Source organism: Myotis lucifugus, unplaced genomic scaffold, assembly GCF_000147115.1.
Source record: "Myotis lucifugus unplaced genomic scaffold, Myoluc2.0 scaffold_800, whole genome shotgun sequence".
Classification (NCBI taxonomy): Eukaryota; Metazoa; Chordata; class Mammalia; order Chiroptera; family Vespertilionidae; genus Myotis; species Myotis lucifugus.
The window spans coordinates 134,732-143,170 of NW_005871848.1; the positions used below are offsets into that span (position 1 = coordinate 134,732).

The 8,439-nt window shown below is 45.0% G+C and overlaps 1 pseudogene; it reads left to right on the forward strand.

Moving 5' to 3' along the window:
- Positions 1-2,396: 2,396 nt before the first annotated feature.
- On the forward strand, positions 2,397-2,878 carry LOC102429783 (annotated as a pseudogene).
- Positions 2,879-8,439: the final 5,561 nt, after the last annotated feature.

Below are 8,439 nucleotides of genomic sequence, written 5' to 3' on the forward strand. Positions count from 1 at the left end.
CTGGTCTTTTTAAATAAAAACAGTTCTATTTTGGTTACTCTGCTGATCAAAACCAAAAAAAGAAAGAAAAAAACATATGTGTTTTTCCACTGCTCTTAGGGTAAAATCCGAAACCCTTAGTAAAGCTCACAGGCACCCCAGCGTCTAGCTCCTGGGTGTCTCTCCAGCCTCTGCTCCTGGCTCGCAGGCCCAGGCACTATAGTTAAGTTCCTCGAATTGGCCAAACATACTTTCTAAGCTCCGTGGCATGGGCTGTCCCCTGCCTGGGCTTCTCCCCTTTTCCCTGCGTTACTTGGCCTGCGAAGCTGCCTGGACAGCCAGGTCCCTGTCTCTCTCCCATGGCCCCTGCAGCTCCCTGAGTGACTTCATGTCCGTCTGTCCCGCCGGAAGCTAGGCTGCATGAGCGCAGGGATGTCGTGTGATTTGCTGACCATTTATCTCCAGCGCCTAACATAAGATTTAATCACTGAATGAATGAAGGAGCGTGAGGTTTGAAAATCATTCAATTGGCTTCCTCAACTTTGGTGCGTAATCATTGGAAATAGGATGATGGGACAGTATTGGACATTTTGTTTTACATTTTTGACAAATGCTGCCAAATGCATACCGGGGCATATATTTACTTTAATGTGAATTTTGGGGAATCAATCAAAATAAAAAGCCTATACGGGGGTGAGGGGGGGGGACTCTCTTTCATGCTTGCATGCTCCCAGAAGATTTATTGAAAATAATTAGTCAAACTCTTCTGAAAACGCATTCACACTATGTCACCTCGTTTGGGTCTCCACTGTAGACTAAGCCAGTTACTGTTTTATTTCTTATCTTGTCCCAATGATATGCTCCATGAAAGCAGGACCCAGTCTCTCTTGTTCCCTGTATTCCCAGGACCAGCAACGTGTCTGATACACAGTAGGTGCCTAATGAGTCACAAGAGAATGACTGTTGTGACAATGTAACTGCACTGAACGGGAGGCATCTGATGCTGGCTGGGCCCCAAGCACACTCCCAAACAAGGCATTTTCCAAGAGGCGTCAGCCTTTCCTGCCCATTCCCTGTGAAGGCCAACGCCCAGCTCCCTCCTGCTGGCACCTTTCCTTCCTTCTGGCTCCCCTAGACTTGAGCCTCTGTCCCAGGCGAACGAGGCTGTGGGGAGAGGAAGGGGGACTCGGGTTAGAGAAGCAGGAAAGCTTAAGAGCTGCTGAGCTCGCAGACTCAGGGCAAAGCAGATCGCAAACAGAGGCAGCAAACTCTCTCATCAGCCACAGCAGCTCCACAGACAGAGCCTGGAGCACAATTCTCTACCTTCCTCGGCCTCCGGGTGTCGCTCCAACCCTGCCTCCCCCAAAGCAACTCTAACTTAATTCACCAGCGGTTTCCAAACTGCTTCGTGTGAAATGGTGGTGCCGAGGTCTGAAAACACTCCATCCCGGGAAATTTTTTTGGTAACATTTTATTGAAAAACTTCAAAGCCATCTAGGAAAAGGGGTGGGGGACCAGGAAAGGGATCAGCTCTCATCCTCGGTGGGGAGGGAGCAGGTCCGGCTCCGACCCCCGCGTCCATCCCTGGACGGCGCTGCTCACAGCGGAGCCCGGGGCGAGCTCTGCCGGGAGGCAGGGGGGGCGGGGGGCGGCAGGCGCTCGGGTTCCTGGGAGGTTCCCACGGCCACGTTCTCGCTGGTTGTTCCGCGCACGTCCTCGGCGGAGGGCGCCTCCCTCGCGGCTGCCTGGGGATCCCCCTGGGTCCAGGCTGGGGCTGGGCTGGCCACCCCCGGCGGGCGGGTCGCGGCTGTCCCCGAGCAGTTCCCGCGGGACAGCCCGCAAAAGCAGCGGAGCGCGTCCAGGGAGCCGGACCGCGCAAAAAGGGGTCGCCCGGCGCGGGGTAGCGGGGCAGCGGCCGGGGCCCAGGCTCCGCGCAGATCCAGGCACATCCCCAGTAGGAGGTGTGCAGGAGGCAGCTAATCGATGTTTCTCTCTCATCGATATTTCTAACTCTCTATCTCTCTCCCTTCCTCTCTGTAAAAAAATCAATAAAATATATTTTAAAAAAAGGGTTGGGTATAGAGAGCAACAGCAGCAAAGGAGGAAAAAGATCTTAGCACAATTTCTGGAAGGTACTAGAAATAATTTTAAAAAATAATTTATAAGGTGAAATTCACATAACATAAAATTAACCATTTTAGAGCAAACAGTTTAGGGGCATTTAGTAACATTTACAATGCTGTGAAACCACCTCTATCTTGTTTCAGAACATTTATGTCACCCCACACCTATTAAGCAGTTTCCCCCGATTCCACCCTTTCCCAACACTAAAGTGCTCTCTGTCAGTGGATTTATCTACTCTGAATATTTCATGTAAATGGAATCATACACTATGTGATTCTTTGAATTGTGTTAAAATGCATGTAACATGGAGCTGCCACAGAGCCACTGGACCTGCCCGCCCTACCTTGGCCGAGAGCAACGGGGACACGGTGAGGATGCTGCACAAGAAGGGCCCATAGCTGCACATGCCAAGTCCAGGCAGGCCATCTCAGTGGCTCAGAGAAGAGGAGATGTGGAAACTTCCACAAAATGGGCTGCCGGCCAGAACAAACAGCATTCGATCACCAAGAACATGCCAAGCGGGACCAGGAGACTGAGGAGCTGCACCACAACTGGGTGGCCCTGGACGTCGGCAGGGTGATCCGCAGGGCCAGGGACTGATGCGGAAGGATCTGGGGATGAAAATCAATGAGAAGCCACAGTCATTGCAGACTATAAGAGTGGACAGGCCATTTCTAATAATCAGCTTCTGAGCAAATTTGAGAGAGCCATCGACCTCAAGCTCCAGGGCAAGGGAATTGGGAAGTCGATTGAGAAGGGGCCAAGGGCAATATGAACACAAAGCCTCGAAATCAGTGCATTCTGGTTGATCTCATCTGGCTGTTCCCCATGACCACCGGCAACCAGCATGGGTCTCTTCACGTGGCCGAGTAGAACACAGGGTATCAGTCCTGCCTAGGAACCCCCTCTACCTGAACCTGCTGTCAAACACATACCCTGCAACTTTACTGAATCCATTTATTAGCCCTAGTAGCTTTTTTTGTAGATTCTTTGGGATTTTCTATATATAAGATCATCTGCAAAAAGAGACAGTTTTCTTCATTTCTAATTTGAGTGCTTCATTCTCAGTTTTCCTTCCCCCAGACTTTGTTCAGAGATGACACATTTCTCAGTGCTCATTGGTTTTAAATTTAAATACTGTCAGTGAAACAGCATGTGAGATGGGAGAACAACGCCCCCGCCCTGGGAGGAGAGGGGCTTTGGACAGCACTGACCAGAGAACCCAGGTGCATGTTCTAACCACACACCTCTGTTTCCCCAAATGTCCCTGGATGCAGGCACATGATCTCTACATCCTCATGACTTGCCCACGTCCACACATCTCTGCACTATGTTCCGCCATCACTCTGTATTTGCTGCCATTATTTACGGAATTCCTGCCAGATCCTTGTGAGAGTTCAGCAAGCCTGATCATGCCTTCTGCAGTTGAAACACTGTCCTGAAAGGGTTCAGAGGTCAAATAATTTACTAGTGACTAATAAAAATTCCTCACTCAGCCCTGGCCAGTATGGTTTCAGTGGTTGGAGCTTCCCTCCCTTCTACTCTCTCTGAATATCAATGGGAAAATATCTTCGGGATGGGGATTAACAACAAAAATATCTCTCTCTCTCTCTCACTGGAATCGAACGTGTGACCCTTCAATCCACAGGCCAATGCTCTACCCACTGAGCCAAACCAATCTGCGCTCTTCTCTCTCTCTCTCTCTCTTTTTTTTTTTTTTTTTTGGCATAAGGCAGAGGGTTTGGAATCCGTACCAAAAGGAGAGAAAAACAACTCTACTTGGACACAGAGCAGTCCAGGTAAGACCCAGAGGCTTGACATAGTGTACAAGTTCGGGAATTATGATGTGTTCCAAGGATGGAAGTATTGGTTTTGGGTGAAGATCCAAAGTATTGTGATAGGACAAAGTTCACTCTTACACCTTTTTTTTTTCTGGTAGATTCAGCTGAGACCAGTGTTTGAGGTTAAAGCACTCACATTTGTTGATCACTGAGAGAGAAAGAATCCCAGAGGGCCCCTGTAGTTAAATTGTGAAATCCCTACATGAGGAGAGAGAAAAGGAGAATATGTCATTTTTTTCCATGTCTCTAATATTCAGAAATATTCCCCTGAGAAAATTGGGGAGAAGAGACAGGGAATAAGGTTATGTGTACCTAGCTGCTGATAAGCCTTCTCAAACTTTGAAAGAACAGGATAACTCCCTGTGGACTAAAAGGCATCTCTGGTCAGCCTCGGTCTGGAAGAAAGTCTTGGCTTAACAGTCCTTTTCCAGAGAGCAGGTTGCACCATGTGTATGTTTTCCATCCCATTCCTCTGACCTCATCCTCTTAGATTTCTTCTCTGCAAAGCCAATTTAACAGTTGTATCTCAGACTCAGGCTCAAAAACCTCTCAGATGAGTTGTCACACCTGTATACTACTCTCACCTCACCCTAGCATAACCACGTGTACATGTTTATTTACATTAAAAGATGGTGAGAACATCAGGAGAGAATATTGGGAGAGAGATGGGTATATTGACTACTTATTATCTCATCCTAATCTCTAATTTATTATTGCAGTTCTTTCAGAACACTAGTATTTTGCTGTGCTTTTCTCTGAAGTTTTCCCTGCCCCTTTACTTCACCATTGACTGCACCCACTCTACAGGGACTGTAATGTGTTAAAAGCACAGTGTAACTATTAGAAACAAAGAGTGCAATGCCCCCTCCCCTGAGGTACTCCTTCTAGATGGAGTCTCTCACTGATGGTCAAAGACAAACAACAGGGTGGATGGATGGTAGAGGGTTCAGTGGGAATGGGTAGCAATTGGAGAAACAAAACCTTAAAAGAATGGTTCTTTCTCTTGTTCTTTTCCCTTTTTATTTTTGGAATGACCCACCTGTTGCAACTCCAGTGTGACTGGTTGAATTAGAAGGAACTGGGCTCTTCTCTCACCTGTAAGAATGAGCTTCCCTTCTGAAATGCTAATCTACTAAGACTTTATGAAACACTGACGGTGGGGTGGGAGGGAGAAGACTGCTTAGACCTGCCAGTAGGGGAGGGAAATCACATTGAAAGGGAGAGGAAGGTGACATTATGTCCTTCTTGTGAAAAAGTCAGCCCTTAGATTCTGAGAATATGGGGTTCTCTTAACAGAAATAGGGTGGATGAACAGCTTGGAAAGAAAGGTTCTTAGTTGGATTATATATATGTTGATTTTATTAATCTTTTTGCTGGACATAAGTAGGTGGATTGTTCCCAGTAAACTTCTCGTTGAAAATACCCTTAATAACTCACCCCTTTCTCTGGGGAATCCTTTTTCTTTCCCCCACTTTCCCCTCACACCTACACATAAAGCAAAGATGCAGTCATGTGATTTGTCTGGAAGCAGCCATTCTCTTACTTGACCCTGTCTTCTTGACTTTTATAATGGAACTAGTGGCCCAGTGCACAGATTTGTGCACATTGAAAGGAAATTAATTAGGAGAAATATTTTAATATCTCTATTCGCCCTTTCTCTATAATAGAAGTGTCAGAGATAAAAGAAAATTAGTAAAATGTATATGAACATAATACATAAAAAAGAGACAGTTTTACTTCTTCATTTCTAATTTGAGTGCTTCATTCTCAGTTTTCCTTCCCCCAGACTTTGTTCAGAGATGACACATTTCTCAGTGCTCATTGGTTTTAAATTTAAATACTGTCAGTGAAACAGCATGTGAGATGGGAGAACAACGCCCCCGCCCTGGGAGGAGAGGGGCTTTGGACAGCACTGACCAGAGAACCCAGGTGCATGTTCTAACCACACACCTCTGTTTCCCCAAATGTCCCTGGATGCAGGCACATGATCTCTACATCCTCATGACTTGCCCACGTCCACACATCTCTGCACTATGTTCCGCCATCACTCTGTATTTGCTGCCATTATTTACGGAATTCCTGCCAGATCCTTGTGAGAGTTCAGCAAGCCTGATCATGCCTTCTGCAGTTGAAACACTGTCCTGAAAGGGTTCAGAGGTCAAATAATTTACTAGTGACTAATAAAAGTTCCTCACTCAGCCCTGGCCAGTATGGTTTCAGTGGTTGGAGCTTCCCTCCCTTCTACTCTCTCTGAATATCAATGGGAAAATATCTTCGGGATGGGGATTAACAACAAAAATCTCCTCTCTCTCTCTCTCTCTCTCTCTCTCTCTCTCTCTCTCTCTCTGGAATCGAACGTGTGACCCTTCAATCCACAGGCCAATGCTCTACCCACTGAGCCAAACCAATCTGCGCTCTTCTCCTCTCTCTCTCTTTTTTTTTTTTTTTTTTTGGCATAAGGCAGAGGGTTTGGAATCCGTACCAAAAGGAGAGAAAAACAACTCTACTTGGACACAGAGCAGTCCAGGTAAGACCCAGAGGCTTGACATAGTGTACAAGTTCGGGAATTATGATGTGTTCCAAGGATGGAAGTATTGGTTTTGGGTGAAGATCCAAAGTATTGTGATAGGACAAAGTTCACTCTTACACCTTTTTTTTTTCTGGTAGATTCAGCTGAGACCAGTGTTTGAGGTTAAAGCACTCACATTTGTTGATCACTGAGAGAGAAAGAATCCCAGAGGGCCCCTGTAGTTAAATTGTGAAATCCCTACATGAGGAGAGAGAAAAGGAGAATATGTCATTTTTTTCCATGTCTCTAATATTCAGAAATATTCCCCTGAGAAAATTGGGGAGAAGAGACAGGGAATAAGGTTATGTGTACCTAGCTGCTGATAAGCCTTCTCAAACTTTGAAAGAACAGGATAACTCCCTGTGGACTAAAAGGCATCTCTGGTCAGCCTCGGTCTGGAAGAAAGTCTTGGCTTAACAGTCCTTTTCCAGAGAGCAGGTTGCACCATGTGTATGTTTTCCATCCCATTCCTCTGACCTCATCCTCTTAGATTTCTTCTCCGCAAAGCCAATTTAACAGTTGTATCTCAGACTCAGGCTCAAAAACCTCTCAGATGAGTTGTCACACCTGTATACTACTCTCACCTCACCCTAGCATAACCACGTGTACATGTTTATTTACATTAAAAGATGGTGAGAACATCAGGAGAGAATATTGGGAGAGAGATGGGTATATTGACTACTTATTATCTCATCCTAATCTCTAATTTATTATTGCAGTTCTTTCAGAACACTAGTATTTTGCTGTGCTTTTCTCTGAAGTTTTCCCTGCCCCTTTACTTCACCATTGACTGCACCCACTCTACAGGGACTGTAATGTGTTAAAAGCACAGTGTAACTATTAGAAACAAAGAGTGCAATGCCCCCTCCCCTGAGGTACTCCTTCTAGATGGAGTCTCTCACTGATGGTCAAAGACAAACAACAGGGTGGATGGATGGTAGAGGGTTCAGTGGGAATGGGTAGCAATTGGAGAAACAAAACCTTAAAAGAATGGTTCTTTCTCTTGTTCTTTTCCCTTTTTATTTTTGGAATGACCCACCTGTTGCAACTCCAGTGTGACTGGTTGAATTAGAAGGAACTGGGATCTTCTCTCACCTGTAAGAATGAGCTTCCCTTCTGAAATGCTAATCTACTAAGACTTTATGAAACACTGACGGTGGGGTGGGAGGGAGAAGACTGCTTAGACCTGCCAGTAGGGGAGGGAAATCACATTGAAAGGGAGAGGAAGGTGACATTATGTCCTTCTTGTGAAAAAGTCAGCCCTTAGATTCTGAGAATATGGGGTTCTCTTAACAGAAATAGGGTGGATGAACAGCTTGGAAAGAAAGGTTCTTAGTTGGATTATATATATGTTGATTTTATTAATCTTTTTGCTGGACATAAGTAGGTGGATTGTTCCCAGTAAACTTCTCGTTGAAAATACCTTTAATAACTCACCCCTTTCTCTGGGGAATCCTTTTTCTTTCCCCCACTTTCCCCTCACACCTACACATAAAGCAAAAATGCAGTCATGTGATTTGTCTGGAAGCAGCCATTCTCTTACTTGACCCTGTCTTCTTGACTTTTATAATGGAACTAGTGGCCCAGTGCACAGATTTGTGCACATTGAAAGGAAATTAATTAGGAGAAATATTTTAATATCTCTATTCGCCCTTTCTCTATAATAGAAGTGTCAGAGATAAAAGAAAATTAGTAAAATGTATATGAACATAATATATAAATTGATTAATAAAGAAACAATAACAACATGATATAACAACAAAGACATGATATAAAAACAACATTGATTAAAACAATGACTGATAAATTGATTGAACTTATTCTAATATCTCCGTGTATACCACATTAAGAGTAAAAACACTTTCAGAGTGCTTGACGAATTGCCCTTGTGATAAAGTATTTACAACTTTAATTTTAATGTCACAC